This window comes from Solanum stenotomum, chromosome 5, assembly GCF_019186545.1.
Source record: "Solanum stenotomum isolate F172 chromosome 5, ASM1918654v1, whole genome shotgun sequence".
Classification (NCBI taxonomy): domain Eukaryota; kingdom Viridiplantae; phylum Streptophyta; class Magnoliopsida; order Solanales; family Solanaceae; genus Solanum; species Solanum stenotomum.
The window spans coordinates 56626800-56642955 of NC_064286.1; positions in this window are offsets into that span (position 1 = coordinate 56626800).

Sequence of the window (16156 nt, forward strand, 5' to 3'; positions counted from 1 at the left end):
TGAAACTACATATCCCAAAAATGCAACAGAAGTCAACCAAAATTCACACTTAGAAAATTTAGCATACAACCTTTGTTTCCCAAAAACATCAAGAGCAATACGAAGATGGTCGACATGCTCTTCCTCACTTTTCGAATAGACAAAAATATCATCAATAAAGACTATGATGAAAGAATCAAAAAACGCCTTGAACACCCCATTCATCAAACTCATAAAAAATGCAAACGCAATAGTCAAACCCAAAAGACATAAATAGGAACTCATAGTGCCCATAGCGGGTTCTAAACGTCATCTTAGACACATTCTCAGGCCTAATTTTCAACTGATGGTAACCAGACCTTAAATCAATCTTAGAGAAAATTGATGCACCTTACAATTGGTCAAAAAGATCATTTATTCGAGGCAAAGGATACTTGTTTTGAATAGTGACCCTATTCAATTGCCGATAATCTATACACATTCTCATACTACTATACTTTTTCTTAACAAATAAAACTGGGGCACCCCATGGGGAAGCACTAGGACGAATAAATCCCTTATCAAAAAGCTCTTGGATTTGAGATTTAAGCTCTCTTAATTCTGTTGGAGCCATGTGATAGGAGGGATATAAACGAGACGCGTACTAGGTTCTAAATCAATAAAGAAGTCTATATCTCTATCCGGAGGCATACCAAACAAGTTATTTGGAAACACTTCTCTAAATTCTGACACCACAGAAATAAACTCAATAAATGGAGTCTCAACCTCAACATCCCTAATATGAGCCAAATAAGTCAAACAACCCCGCCCTACCAATTTACTAGCCCGAATAGAGGATATGATCTTAGCTTGCTTATGATTGTATACCCCTTCCCACTCTAATTTTTTCATTTCCAAAATTTCTAGAGTTACAGACTTAGTATTACAATTAAGCACATCATAATAGAGGGACAACCAAGTCATGCCTAAGATTATATCAAAATCAATCATATCTAAAATCACCAAATCAACCCAAGTCTGAAAATCGATAAACAAAATAGGACAAGCACGATAGACATGGGTGACTATGACTGACTTTCCAACTGGGGTAGAAACATGGATAGGGGCTTCAAGTATATCACAAATCATAGCAAATTATGAGGCAAATCACACAGATACATATGAATAAGTAGAACCCGGATTAAATAGAACATTAGTCATTCGATCACAAACAAGAATAGTATATGTGATCATTGCGCCTGCCTCATTATTTCCCGAAAAGACATAACACTGAGCCTTATCATTTTGACGAACCATTTCTCTGCCTGGTTGCACGTTACCCCTGCTTGCATTGCCATTTCCTCTACCTCCACCGCCTCAATGATTACCTCATCGCCCACCTTATGGACGCCCTCGACCATAATTACTATTTCCCGCAGATACCACTGCTCTAGTCTGCTGCTGCGTGGAATCCAACACACGTGGGTGGGGAAAATCTCTCCTCATATGCCCAGGTTTTCCACAGTTGTAACATGCACGATCAAAAGACGGCCTGCTACCCGCTGAAGGCGCGACTCCTTGGCTATTCTGAATCAAATTATGAGGTGGAGTTCCCAAGTAATTACCTGTAGAGGTAGGCATAGCGGACTGAATTGGCTTGGCTGCAAGCGTTGGCCTTCCGGACCCCCTAGAATAAGAACCTTGAAAGTTACCTGAGTTCTTGGCCCTTTTTGCCAATGCCTTAGCCTAACCGTCTCGCCTCACCCCCTTCACTTTCTTTACAAAGTCTGTTACCTCATTAAAGCTTCTCTTTGCAAAGGTCATATGAACAAATAATACCTGCAACTCAGAGTTTAATCCCCTAATAATTAAACAGATCCTCTCATCCTCAGTAGTCACCAATTGAGTAGCATATCTAGACAAAGTATGGAACTTGGCCTCATAAGCAGCCACAGACATACCACCTTTCTCCAAAGTCATGAACTCATTCGCTGCAGATTTCTCAGTTAGAGCATTGACGGGAGCTACGGGCATGACGCCGTTGAATCTAGTATTAACCATCTACGGACAAAAGAGTGAAAGAGGTTAGATAACAATTTGAATCACCAGATATCAATTGGAATAAAGTTATAGCACGAAAAGAGACAAGAGAAAATAGAGAGATTTCCTAAAGTCCTACAGTCTCTCGTAAAAATTAAAGGCGTCCCCATACCAATCCGCAAAACTCTACTAGACTCGTTTGGTACATCGAGATCAACAAACCTAGGCTATGATACCAATTTTGTCACGACCCAAACCGTCGTGATTGGCACCCACACTAACCCTCCGGTGGGAGAACCACTACTAAAACCCAAACCAAGCAACTAAACCAAAAACTAAAGTATTTAAGTTACGGAATCAAGTTAAATAGCTAAAGACTGAATTTCCTATAAACTTCCAAAATATCTAACAACTAAACATTGCGAAAAATACACCTAGAACATGAAAATCAATGTACCAAAACAGCTAAAGTTCAACCATAAGTCTAAACAAGAAGACTCGCAAGCCCATACTAAACATAAGAAATCCTAATGCAATAGTCTAAGTCTGAAATAGTGGACATAGATGAAAGAGAACTCATGGCAGCCTGGAAGAACTGACTCACCCTTAAATTCGAAACAACAATCACTGATCTTCTAAGTAAGGTCTGTTAATAGTCGCTTGAAGATGCCCGGTACTCAACAAAGAAAGAGCAAGTGCAGTATCAGTACACAACCACAGTGTACTGGTAGGATCACGCGGTTATCCCACTAAGTGTAACATACATAAGTCAATACAACAATATAATCACATACATATATCGAACATAAACAATATTATCAATATTTATGAACAACGAATGTTTTACTCGAAAAAATAAAAGAAAAATGACTTGTTTCGAAAAATCGACCAAACTCATTATTGGAAGAGAAATCGATTTCCCAAAAGAAACAGAGTCACCACTTAATTTTTTTTAAAGAAATTAAGAAAACTTACTTAAGGTTTTCAAAAGACTTTAACAGATAAAATCAATTGAAATAAAAAGGGTTCGAATTCAATGTACATTCCGAAAAGGTGTTAGACCCTCGAAATGTCCGCTAACTTACGGTTGATTGGCGATTTGACTAAAATGACTTTTCAACTAACTTTCCAAATTTTAACTAAGTAAAAAAAAAAGATTCATTTTTTATTATTATTATTAAAAGGGGAAAAACTAAAGGGAACTTCCTCAGGAAAATAAATCAAATGCTGCAAGACAAGTTAGTAAGATAAGAGTAAGTAAAAATTAAATGTTTAATTTGAATATAAAGAGAAATGACTATCTTTGGGAATTAATTAAGCAAAAACCAATTCACATAAAGGGTTAGTCAATACAATAACAAATAATATAAAAGGGAAGAAAATATCAAATTTGAGCCCTTGGCCCAAATTCCAAACCTTGATAACCTATCCTAAGTCTAAAATTGCCAAAATAATGGGTTTTGGCCCACTTGTCTCCTTAAATTTCCTGATTTGTCTCATTGGGTTTTGGCCCATTTTCCTGCCACTTAAGCCTGCTGGAAAAATTGTTTAAGGTTTTGTGCCTATTTTTCAAATTTAAGCAAACTATATACATTAAGTGTATATCAGTGTATACAAAATGATTTTCAATCCGAATCTCTACATTTATTCATGTATATTCATCTTTAGACCTATACGCATGTATTTTGTTTGCATATTCTAGCCTGCAATTACGATTTTACACCTGTATATCACTGTATACAACAAATATATCAGCTCCTTTTCCAATTTTTCAGAACATAAAAACTCGATTTCCAGCCCATATTTACACTCCGGGAACCTGTATTTCAATTTCTTGTCGGCTGACTCGATGAAGAGAGGATATTGGGCCTTTATGGCCCAATCAACGGGATGCAAGGAGAAAGAATCTTCAAAGACTCGGGAAAAGCCGGTTTATACGTAGAAAATAACAAAACAAAGATATAAATTAGAAATAGAGCGCGCCTTAAATCTATATAATACAACTAAGACACAAAAAAATGAAATAAGGCAAATTATGCATGCGATTAGTTCACTGCCCATGTTAATGCAAGATGACAAAGAAATGCATACAGTACTTAATGAACTTTCACTTAACATTAAACTAATTCCCATATGCTGAATTAAGACACCAAATAGCAGTGGTAGCTAAACTATTAAACTAGCAGTGATCAAGCGGAATTGATTTAAGCATAATCACTTAGGCAAAGATGAGGACAAGGAAAACAATTATCAATAACAAATGGGGCAGACCATTGAAGTTGATGTCATTAAAAATGCAATATGAAACTTAGCAAAGGGAATAATAAATCCATATATGGAATAAACTTAAGCATGTTTAATAGGAGCAAAACAGTAGACAAAATCAATAAAAGATGCTATTGTTTTTTATGAAATTTTAGGCATGAATAAGAAAGGGATTTTTACACTTACAACTTCACTAGAGGGAGGAAGGGAAAGATAAACATGCTTCATTTAACAAACAAGATCAAATGTTTAATACATAATTATCAAAACTATGACCAGCTTGACATCAAATTGAAAGAAGGCAAAGAATGATAATATGCAAGTAATCGAGAGCTAAGACAAACGAAACGATATTTGTTACTAAGAGGGGCAGAGAGATAACGAACAGTGTTTAACATATTCCCATCTTGAAGATTCTGAGCGAAGAGGAAAAACAAGATTAAATGGTCAGACATGAGCTTTGAAACAAGAAGCACAAGTGAAAAACAAGCACGAAATCATTGAATCAAAACTAGATGGCTACTACACCCAACAAACTTTAGCCGATACAACATATAATCCATATTAGCTAATTTTCCTGAGATGCTGCCTTCATTTAGGAAGAAGGTCAGACCTTAAAAAAAAAAAAAAACTGAATATAATGAGATATTAACAAACAAAGGAAATAAAGACATACATGTTCAATGACATTCAAGCAAATAGACTCAGGAAGGGATATAACAGAACAGAACTCCAATGAAGAAACATAGAAACGTCAATACTGAATACAAACCTACAAAGCATTGGCTCCATACTATGACCAACTCATGAAAACAAACAAAAATATAAACCTCATGTTAAAACAACATCAACGCATTGGTAACTCAAAAACAAACAGCCATGAGATAAAGGTTTCCTAACATCGAAAATATCACTTTGAAATAGAAGAAGAGACGAAAAGGATATTATAAGGAGGAGGACGTTACCTTTCAAAGTGCAACAAATAGGGACAACAATCTAACAGCTACGATCCTTCCACCACGAAAGCGAAACAAAGAACCAGAATCTGAGCAGAATTTCAAACTCAAACGAACGGCTACCCTTCTCGAAAAAATGGGAATCGAAGAACCTTTTTGTTTTCTTTGAATGGATTTTGTAGGTATGTTATAGCCATTTTTTTGTAAGTTGTTCTATATCTTATCGCTAGAAATTTTTCAACCCCCAAACAATGAAGAAGGAAGGGATATTTATAGGAGGAGATTAGGGTTCCAAGCTTTGGGGTTGGGGGAGGGGCGAAATGGATGAAATTCGGATAGGAATTGGGCCCATTCGAAATTCAAACTCGAAAAATCTTTCACCATTAAAGGGAAACACCTTTTTCCTGCAATTTCAACCCATTCCGGAAGAGGAAAGGGGAGACGGATGCCTCGGATTAGTTCACTCATCCTTGGGTGCAACGTGGATCGATCTCACAGCCCCAAGGACGATCATGCGCTGCTACAATAAATACTTTTGCTGAAAATCACGGCTAGAACAGTACTATCAGAGAGGGACGAAGAGAACGATGTGAGCGTGAACTTTACGCGTAGACTTCGTGTTGCTTTCTGTGTATCGCGATTTGGAATCACTATTGAGGACGTCGTTTGCTCGTTGTTTAGATTGTCATTTCGAGTGAATCAAGAAAATGATGCTTTTGAGTTTAACGTTTGAGAACGTTGGCGTTGAAAGAGACGTCTGCACCGTTATTTGTTAATGTTGAGAAGCTGGGTTTCTTTTATTGATGGGAATCGGGCCGGGTCGGGTGTATTAAAAGTGGGTTGGAATTAGAGTGGGAAATTGGTGGGCTGAAATGTGTCATTGCCAGGGGTTATTGAAAATGTTTTTAGGTTGAGTTTTCTAATTGTAGAAATGGTGGGCCGTTCGAAATTCGAAGAGAAGAGGCCCAACTCGGATCTTTGGATATAACTAAGTGAATTACTAATTTAGCCAAATTGAATTGTAATTGGCCAATTGAGATTACAAACTTAACCAAATTGAATTTTATTTGCAAATTCGGTTAAAATCTAAATAAGAAGAATTAATATAATTAATTTAGGAGCTTCTCAATCTTAACAAAATAAAATAATTAATTCAACTATAAACTAATTAATTTTTTAAACATTAACCATAATTTAAACCAAACTAAATTAATAAATTATTCAATTAAAAATGTAAAATCTTTTGAGGTGATTTTCGAATATTCACAAATATACTAACTATATACAAAACTATATAAAACATATTTATCATTTAAAATTTATAAAATGACTAAAATTACATTAAAATAAACTTGAAAAGTATTTGGATTTTTATAAAATTAGTTATTCTAAATCATTTGAGAATTGAGAAGCTCGAAAATTAATTATTATCGGAGAGAGTCAAAATTGGGTGTCAACAACGAACAACTTCTAATTTCTCAAGATACACAATTATGTCAAATCATTGGTTCTCTCATGGAACCCAAACCGAAACAGTTAGCATACCGGAACGTGGTATCCAATCCAATGTTTATGTCGAAACGTGGCAATCGATCCCATAATTATGTCGGAACGTGGAAACCGATCCAAGTTAATGTGTCGAAACGCAACACCCGATCCATTCAACAAGTCACAATCACAATCACAAGTACATTCTCATAATCATACAATCAAGTCATGATTTCATGGCATTCATCAATTATATATCCTCATTTACAACAAGTGTATCAATAATGCAACATCTGCATACATACATGTATCATAATGAAGAATGACAAACATACATCACACAATCATAGAATCACAACCATCACCTACCTCGAAACAAGCTTGAAACCCTAAGAAACTTGATCATTCCCTTTCCGAATTCGTTCCGCTTGTTCTTGGGCTACAAACAATCAATATAATACGAGAATCACGGATACTTGGGCTTATTCCACCATAGTTTCTAGATCAAAACCTTTCCCCATCGATAATTACCCATTAGTTACGTTCTACGAATCGAAAAACGGATTCTAGGAGTTAAAACCTTCCCTTTAGCCTTAAGAATAGTGGAAAACTGTCAAGAATCGTCTAGGGTTCGTTCCTTAGCTCTAAAAACCAAAAAGTGCAGAATAAAGATGTTTTGGGGTTTATTTACGACTTTAAGTCACGTCTGGCCCGCCACAGCGGCACCACCCTGCTACAGCGGCCCCGCCTTAGCGACCAAACCCACCGCCAAAGCAGCTTGCATGAAACAGTGAGCAAATTAAAGAATTCCAAAACACCCATTTCAAAACACGTCTTCAACCAACGACATTCAGAAACTACCCGTTCTCGCTAAGATCAATTTTGAGAGTTCTACTCACCCGAATTCAATTTCGTAAAGTCGTACGGATTCCTTAACGACTTATCTAACTACTCATGAAATCAAAACCATAATTAGATCACCCAATTGCTACCAGATTTTCCTAGACTTTAATGACTTCAATTTCGTCCAAATCTGGACTAGGTTGAGAAATTCCAAGTTACTACGAAAAAGTTTTTCCGACCCAAAAAAATTTTCCGTTGGCGTTTCTATAATGAAGGAACCCAGTCATTACAATAAATAAATTTCTTTGGTATGGGGTGATTATCTTTATTCATTTTTGTAAAACTTAAAACTTACGAAATAATTCGGTGTAGTTATAAACTTGTCACGTCCCAATCTAGGGGATGCACAATTGGCACTCGATAACCTATTCAACAGAGCTAGTCGTAGAAACATAAGTAAAATGAGACAATGAGGGCCGACCTCTAGGCCATGTAGCATAATGATTAAAATACTATGTTTGGAACAGCGAGGTCACAACCAAAGTAGGAACTATATAATGAAAGGGACAATAAGAAAAATCAATTGGTAAAACTGGCAATCCAACGCATCTAGAGAAATATATACATACTAAGCTGACAAAGTTGGAAGTTAAAAATCGAAAATAATCTAAAATAATATTTCTGTAAAGCCTCCAGGAGCTAGTACTATACACTAAGTAAGAAAAATCATTGGTTTATAGTCTTTTTAACGAATCCAGGCCTAAGAGAAATATCTAAATGTGTCATCATTTAAACTTAATATTAAAATATATTTTCTATATATAAATTTCTTTGGTATGGTTTGATTTTTTTTTTTATTCATTTTTGTAAAATTTAAAACCTACCAAATAATTCGGTGTAGTTATAAACTTGTCACGTTCCAATCTATGGGATGTGCAATTGGCACTTAATAACTTATTCAACAGAGCTAGCTATCCATTGAAACATAACTAAAAGGAGACAACGAGGACCAATAAGGCCATATAACTTAACGACTAAAATACTATGTTCGGAATGGCAATGTCACAACCAAAGTAAGAATAATACAATGAAAGGGCTAGCAAGACAAAAATCAATTGGTAAAACTGGCAATCCAACGCATTAGGAGACACATATACATACTAAGCTGACAAGGTTTGAAACCAGAAGTCATAAAATAATCCAAAATAATATTTCCACAAAGCCTCTATGAGTACTATACATCAAGTAGTTGGGACAAGGCCCCAACAAAACCAAAAAAAATTGTACAAATAGAACTCAAGTATCGAACATATAGACGACCAATAGCTCAGAAACAGTGGAGCTTATCAACCCTTAGCTAAACAACAAACCTGGCATAAAGGTGTATCCATACCCATGTGTGAACCTTCACACACGAAATGCAGTGTCCCTAATTGACGGTATGTCAATACGAATAAAATGTATTGATATGTAATGCAGAAAGTAAAAGTATTCGTAGTTACGGTAAAATGGATAATAGAGATACTATCTTAAACTAAAATCCTGCTAGCCACAACGGGCAAACAACTAAACTCAAAACACTCAACGTTGTATAGGTGCATATGCATAAATGCTAATCCAACCAACTGCTAGCAATAGTATATGTATATATTTCCAGATAGGACTCATTCATTTTGATTATAGCTCCAAGTGGATGCAAATAATATGTCATTATATGAACTTTGGATGCATATAGTATACGATAGTAAAAACTTTGCTTAAAATCTCCTCGTGAATTCATTTTAACTTTCATGTGATCATTTAGGCCTATAAAACTCTTAATAGAGTCGATGTTTTTCACTCGACTTCAACTTAGCAAATTAATTAGTTAGAAACTCAAAAGGAGAGTGTGACATGCTTAACTTGATTTATTCTAATTGATTCTGAGTTGGTAATAGTATGATCCTTAAGTCGATCTAGAAATCATTGACACCTCTACATATTGGTTTTAAGGATATCGAATTAAAGATTGGTGAACATATTAAAATTTTATAGTTAGTAGTCTATCGGTGTGGGGACAAATTACTTAATTTTCTAAAATGAAAAAATTAACACAAAACATTTATTGTAAACCCTAAGGATAAATCTCCATTCAATACTCTTAGAAAAACTACTAATCACATCGAAGCGCAATCACTTTCTAAAATTTGTCGAAGAAAAACAAATCTCTCTCTAATTGATATATGAGAAGAATTACAACTTATTATATTTTTCTATAATTTTTCATTAACTAAATTACAATTTTAAAATATTAAATTAATGGCATGACCCAACCTACCGGGTCGTGCGGGCACCTACTCTAACACATATATAGCTGGAGAACCCTTATCACCCAAATTTAAAACGGATAATACGGAAATTAAATAATGCATAGGAAAAACTCTTTAATGTTTTAAAATCACCATGAAACTCGATCATCTTTTACAAACGACTGAAAAACCCTCCTAAGAAACTAGTATAAAACAAATACAAGAGCAACTAAGGAGATACAAGCTACTAAAGAAAATATGTCGTAGCTCCACAATAAGGAAAGATGAGTAGAAGCTTTCGGAGATCATCATTGCCTTCACCTATGAAACATCATTGAATCCTGCAACCAAACTATGCCAAGTGACATAGCAAGAGTAGTATCTATACAAACAACATGTACTGGTAGGCATCATCAGTCAACCCGTACCATATAATATCATATAGAATAATCAAAGAAACATGCAATTTGAGGGTTAGATTAAGACCCCTTATACTCTAGCCCAAGTCACATCGCCTCTTTTTGTTGCCTATTGTAAGATTCAAACATTCAACCCTCTTGTCACTCTCATACTAATCATAGTCTAGCCCTTCTATCACATAAAGATTTCCCCCAAATACAAGACTACTAACCCTTGCCACTCCTTGCCTTACACACCTCCATTATATACGACATGTAAACAAGTAGCCCCAAACTTCCAGAAAATTCCAATCACCACCCACAACATTTAGCATGTCTTCCTGGTCCATACAAGAAGCCACCCCGGCCTTTAAACATACCAACGTGGTCCTTTAGAGACTAACACACACAACTACACTTGTAACGACATGGTACCCGATTCAATAAATTATATAACTTTGTGTAGGCGTGCAAGCTCGCCATCATGGAATCTGATCCAATAATAATATATATATCATGTGCTGGTGTGGCACATAATCCCCTAATACTACATACACAAGGCAACACAACTACAAAGAATCGTAATCACACATGTACATTCATGAAACACACACATTGCATGTAGATTGACAATATCTTATCCGTAGTGGTATGAATTTTCAACTTCTTTAATCATGTATCACGCATGCATTATCAACGAAGCAGTTAACAAACATATATATCATACATGGTAAAAACCACATTTGTCACCTACCCGAGAGACTTCCTCCCCCAAATCTTGATCACATACTGATTACCCTCAAGTATCCTCCCATAATGACACCTAGAAATATCATAAGCCAACCATAATTAATTAGTTACAGCATCAACCTAACCACAACTAAACATAAGAATCATCCAAACTTTGTGTCCTAAGACGTATGCATGAAATCACCCGACAACCTACAAGACAGTACATGGATAAATACGAGTCTAACTATTCAGTTCAGAAATTCTAGCCTACTTGGGCACCAAGCAGCTGCTTAAGAATTCTAAATGTGAGTTTTCGGCTCCTTGGGGTGAATCCTGACAAGTGTTAGTCGGGAATCAGCGAGACTTACTCTTGCTCACATGAAAATCCCTCCCTCCATTAACTTCAAGCTTAAAGTAGCTTGGAGGGATTTTTAGAGTAACCCTAGCCTATTTTGTCCCATAAAAGTGGGAAGAAAATCAAAAGACTTCATTTTATCTTGGGTCTATATTCGTCAGCCTCGTTATAGCGGCTCTGCGGTGCTATAGCGGTGTCACCATAGCGCGAGACATCCCGTTATAATAGACTGACGTCAGCTCGGATCAGTTCAAATTTAAGTAATTCCATTGTGTGCCCAAAATTTCAATTGGGCACCAAAATTTGAAAATCTTTGAGACTCCGCACGAATGCATTTAAATGATGACAGGTTATTACAATTTATCTTTTCAAAAATCTCATAAAGCAAAATATGACAATTAATATAAAACGGAGGAAGTAATAATTTCCTTTTGAGGGAATAAAATGTAACACCTCAAAAAAAAGGAGATTGCATAGTTGACTACAGGTCCAAGTCTACGTATCTTATTTACGGATCGTAGAAGGTTATACAGTCCATAGAAGGGAGTCGTAGAAATTGGCCTTAAGGATTTCTTGATTTTTGGGTCTCTGAAGTTTTCCTACGAACCACTAGGACGGTCCGTTGGAAGTGACCGTAGAAGAGGTTCCAAACTTAGTTGGAAATTTTGACTTTTGGGCCTAAAGAGGTTTTGACGGGCTATGAAAATGTTGACAGGTCGTATAGTGGTCCGTGGAAGTGGTCTCAGACTTGGAGAGGATTTTTGGTTCGTGGGTTCTACAGTTGCGTCTATGGTCTGTAGAATGTTAGACGAACCGTAAAGTTCTCTCGTGGAAATCGATTCAGAAATTTGATCCCCAGTAACCAGTTCTACGGATGACCAGTATGGTCCATACAAGTTTATACGGACAGTAGGACCCCTGCGGCAGTTATTTTTAAAGGGTATTTGGGTCTTTTCCTATACATTTAATACATATACTACGTCGTTTTGACCCAAATTCTAAGCCCTATAACCACCGTATACCCTTGGAAAATTCTCCAACTCCCTCATTCAATAAAATTCCTAAATTTTCTCCAAGGTATGCATATATCCTATTTGTTCCAAATCTAATTTCTTTGTAAGACTACACTGAATATGTTATAGTTATTGCTGACCATGTATTACTGCTTGGTAATACTTAATACCATATTTATTTCAGTTAGAATGTTTCAAGTCATGTTTAAAGTTAATTGTAATAATGAAACTAAAGCATTGTATTCTAAGCTTATTGCAACAATAAAGTGAATTACTATTAAGCAATAATTGAGACTTATTAATTAGTCGTAAAGGGGTCTCACATATGTAACTTCAAACATTATATAGTTATAACAAGTTGATACTAATCAGATTTTTTCTCTTACTTACAAGTGCATCAGAAAAACAACTTATTATGACAACAAAAATAAGGAAAATGTTAAAGGAGATGAGCAAGCGAGGGTAAAGTAGGTGTGTTTGGTATGAAGGAAAATGTGTTTTACTATAACAAGTTAATTTCTTAGTTATTTTCAGAGTGATAAATAAGTAAAACAAAACATTATTGTAACAGTATTTATATATAATTGAGCAAAATTCTGTATGGGTGGGATGGGGTGGAGTGTAGGGGAATTTGGGAGTGGCGGTTGTGGAATGTTTAAAAGCACTTATAATACTTGTTTATTCTAATTTTATCATGAAAGTTATTTTCCTCCAAACTTATTTTCTATAAAGATAATTTACAAAATATTTGATCAATCAAACATGAAAAAATTGAAAAATTCATAATAAAGGCACCCTAAATTTAGTATGGAGTTAAAGGGGAAGAGTAGAATTAGCAGCCCTAAATATAGACATTTTCAAATTATGTAACTTTGACATGGAATAATTAACCCAGCCAACCCTACTTCTTCTAGCCTACTACCTTAGATAATAACTTTAATTTGAAAATATCTATAACTAGGCTGCTAAATCATCAAGTCCTCATCTTTGAATATGTATTTAGAGGCAGATCCATGTATATTAGTGTGGGTACGGGGTGTGACACTCAGACACTTGGTTAAAGTACACTAGACATAGATAAAAGAATGACATTTGATAAGAGTGACAAAATTAGCCTATAAAATAATGATATATTTGAATCGTTTAAAATTGACTGAGTTAATGATCCATTTATATAGTTTTATATTATATTTATCAAATATAGTGAGAGTTCAAAACAAATACTAAGTATAGTCAGAGTTTCTAAAATTTGTCACGTACAATTTGTTTTGATATAACAACTTGCTTTGTATCTGTTGATGTAATATTGATATAGAGTGAATTGGTGAATTCACAATACAAAGCGAATTTAAAAAATTATTGTATCACTAGTACATAGCGAATTCAGAATATATTGTTATATTTGGTAATTATTCAAATTATTACTGTATTTCCTAATTAGTCCTCAAATTATCGATATTTTTGAAAAGTTTCCTTTATTTTATTAAAATTCATTCCTTTTTAACTCGCTTAATTCAATTCATTTAACAATTGACATGATATGTAGCTCATATTGACCCATGAGAAATTGTGTAAATATTTTTAAAAAGAGATTTTTTTTTTAATTTGATATCTTATATATAGCTAACAAAGTTAAGCTAGTGTCAGTTGTTGATTGACTTGTTGTGTGGGTACTTTTGAATCGACTTTAAGTACTTTTACGGATCGTATAGTAGAGTATATAAGAATAATGCTATATAGAATGTATTAGTAATGCTTGCATTAATAATACATAGATTATTTTTTATACATTTGGTTTGGAGTATTAAAAATAGTATGTATTGGATAAAAATCTTTATTTACAAACCTTTCACAACTGTAGTGAAAAATATGTAAAAGAGAATTTAATGGGAAATGGGGTGTTTGACCATGCTAATGCATACATTAAAATTCCTTACAAGTCATGTTTAAAGTTAATTGCAATAATGAAACTAAAGCATTGTATTCTAAGCTTATTGCAACAATAAAGTGAATTACTATTAAGCAATAATGTTGTTGATTGACTTGTTGTGTGGGTACTTTTGAATCGACTTTAAGTACTTTTACGAATCGTATAGTAGAGTATATAAGAATAATGCTATATAAAATGTATTAGTAATGCTTGCATTAATAATACATAGATTATTTTTTATACATTTGATTTGGCGTATTAAAAATAGTATGTATTGGATAAAAATCTTTATTTACAAACCCTTCACAATTATAGTGAAAAATATGTAAAAGAGAATTTAATGGGAAATGGGGTGTTTGACCATGCTAATGCATACATTAAAATTCCTTACAAGTCATGTTTAAAGTTAATTGAAATAATGAAACTAAAGCATTGTATTCTAAGCTTATTGCAACAATAAAGTGAATTACTATTAAGCAATAATTGAGACTTATTAATTAGTCGTAAAGGGGTCTCACATATGTAACTTCAAACATTATATAGTTATAACAAGTTGATACTAATCAGATTTTTTCTCTTACTTACAAGTGCATCAGAAAAACAACTTATTATGACAACAAAAATAAGGAAAATGTTAAAGGAGATGAGCAAGCGAGGGTAAAGTAGGTGTGTTTGGTATGAAGGAAAATGTGTTTTACTATAACAAGTTAATTTCTTAGTTATTTTCAGAGTGATAAATAAGTAAAACAAAACATTATTGTAACAGTATTTATATATAATTGAGCAAAATTCTGTATGGGTGGGATGGGGTGGAGTGTAGGGGAATTTGGGAGTGGCGGTTGTGGAATGTTTAAAAGCACTTATAATACTTGTTTATTCTAATTTTATCATGAAAGTTATTTTCCTCCAAACTTATTTTCTATAAAGATAATTTACAAAATATTTGATCAATCAAACATGAAAAAATTGAAAAATTCATAATAAAGGCACCCTAAATTTAGTATGGAGTTAAAGGGGAAGAGTAGAATTAGCAGCCCTAAGTATAGACATTTTCAAATTATATAACTTTGACATGGAATAATTAACCCAGCCAACCCTATTTCTTCTAGACTACTACCTTAGATAATAACTTTAATTTGAAAATATCTAAATCATCAAGTCCTCATCTTTGAATATGTATATAGAGGTAGATCCATGTATATTAGTGTGGGTACGTGGTGTGACACTCGGACACTTGGTTAAAAGTACACTAGACATAGATAAAAAAAAATGACATTTGATAAGGGTGACAAAATCAGCCTATAAAATAATGATATGTTTGAATCGTTTAAAATTGGCTTGAGTTAATGATCTATTTATATTATAAATGATTGTCTAATCATGTAGGTTTTTACATTATATTTATCAAATATAGCGAGAGTTTAAAAAAATTACTAAGTATAGTGAGAGTTTCTGAAATTCATCTGTATCTATGATCTATTAGTAATATAACAATTCGCCCTGATATAACAACTTGCTTTGTAACTGTTGATGTATTACTGATATTGAGTGAATTGATTAATCTGTAATACAAAACAAATTTCAAAAATTGTTGTATCACTAGTACATAGCGAATTTATAATATATTGTTATATTTGGTAATTATTCAAACTATCATTGTATTTCCTAATTAGGCTCAAATGATCAATATTTTTGAAAAGTTTTCTTTATTTTATTAAATTCATCCTTTTTAACTCGCTTAATTCAACTCATTTACCTAATATGCGACTCATATTGATTCATGAGAAATTGTGTGAATATTTTTAAAAGATATTTTTTTATTTGATATCTTATGTATAGTCATGGTTAACAAAGTTTAGCTATCTCAGTTGTTGATTGACTTGTTTTGTG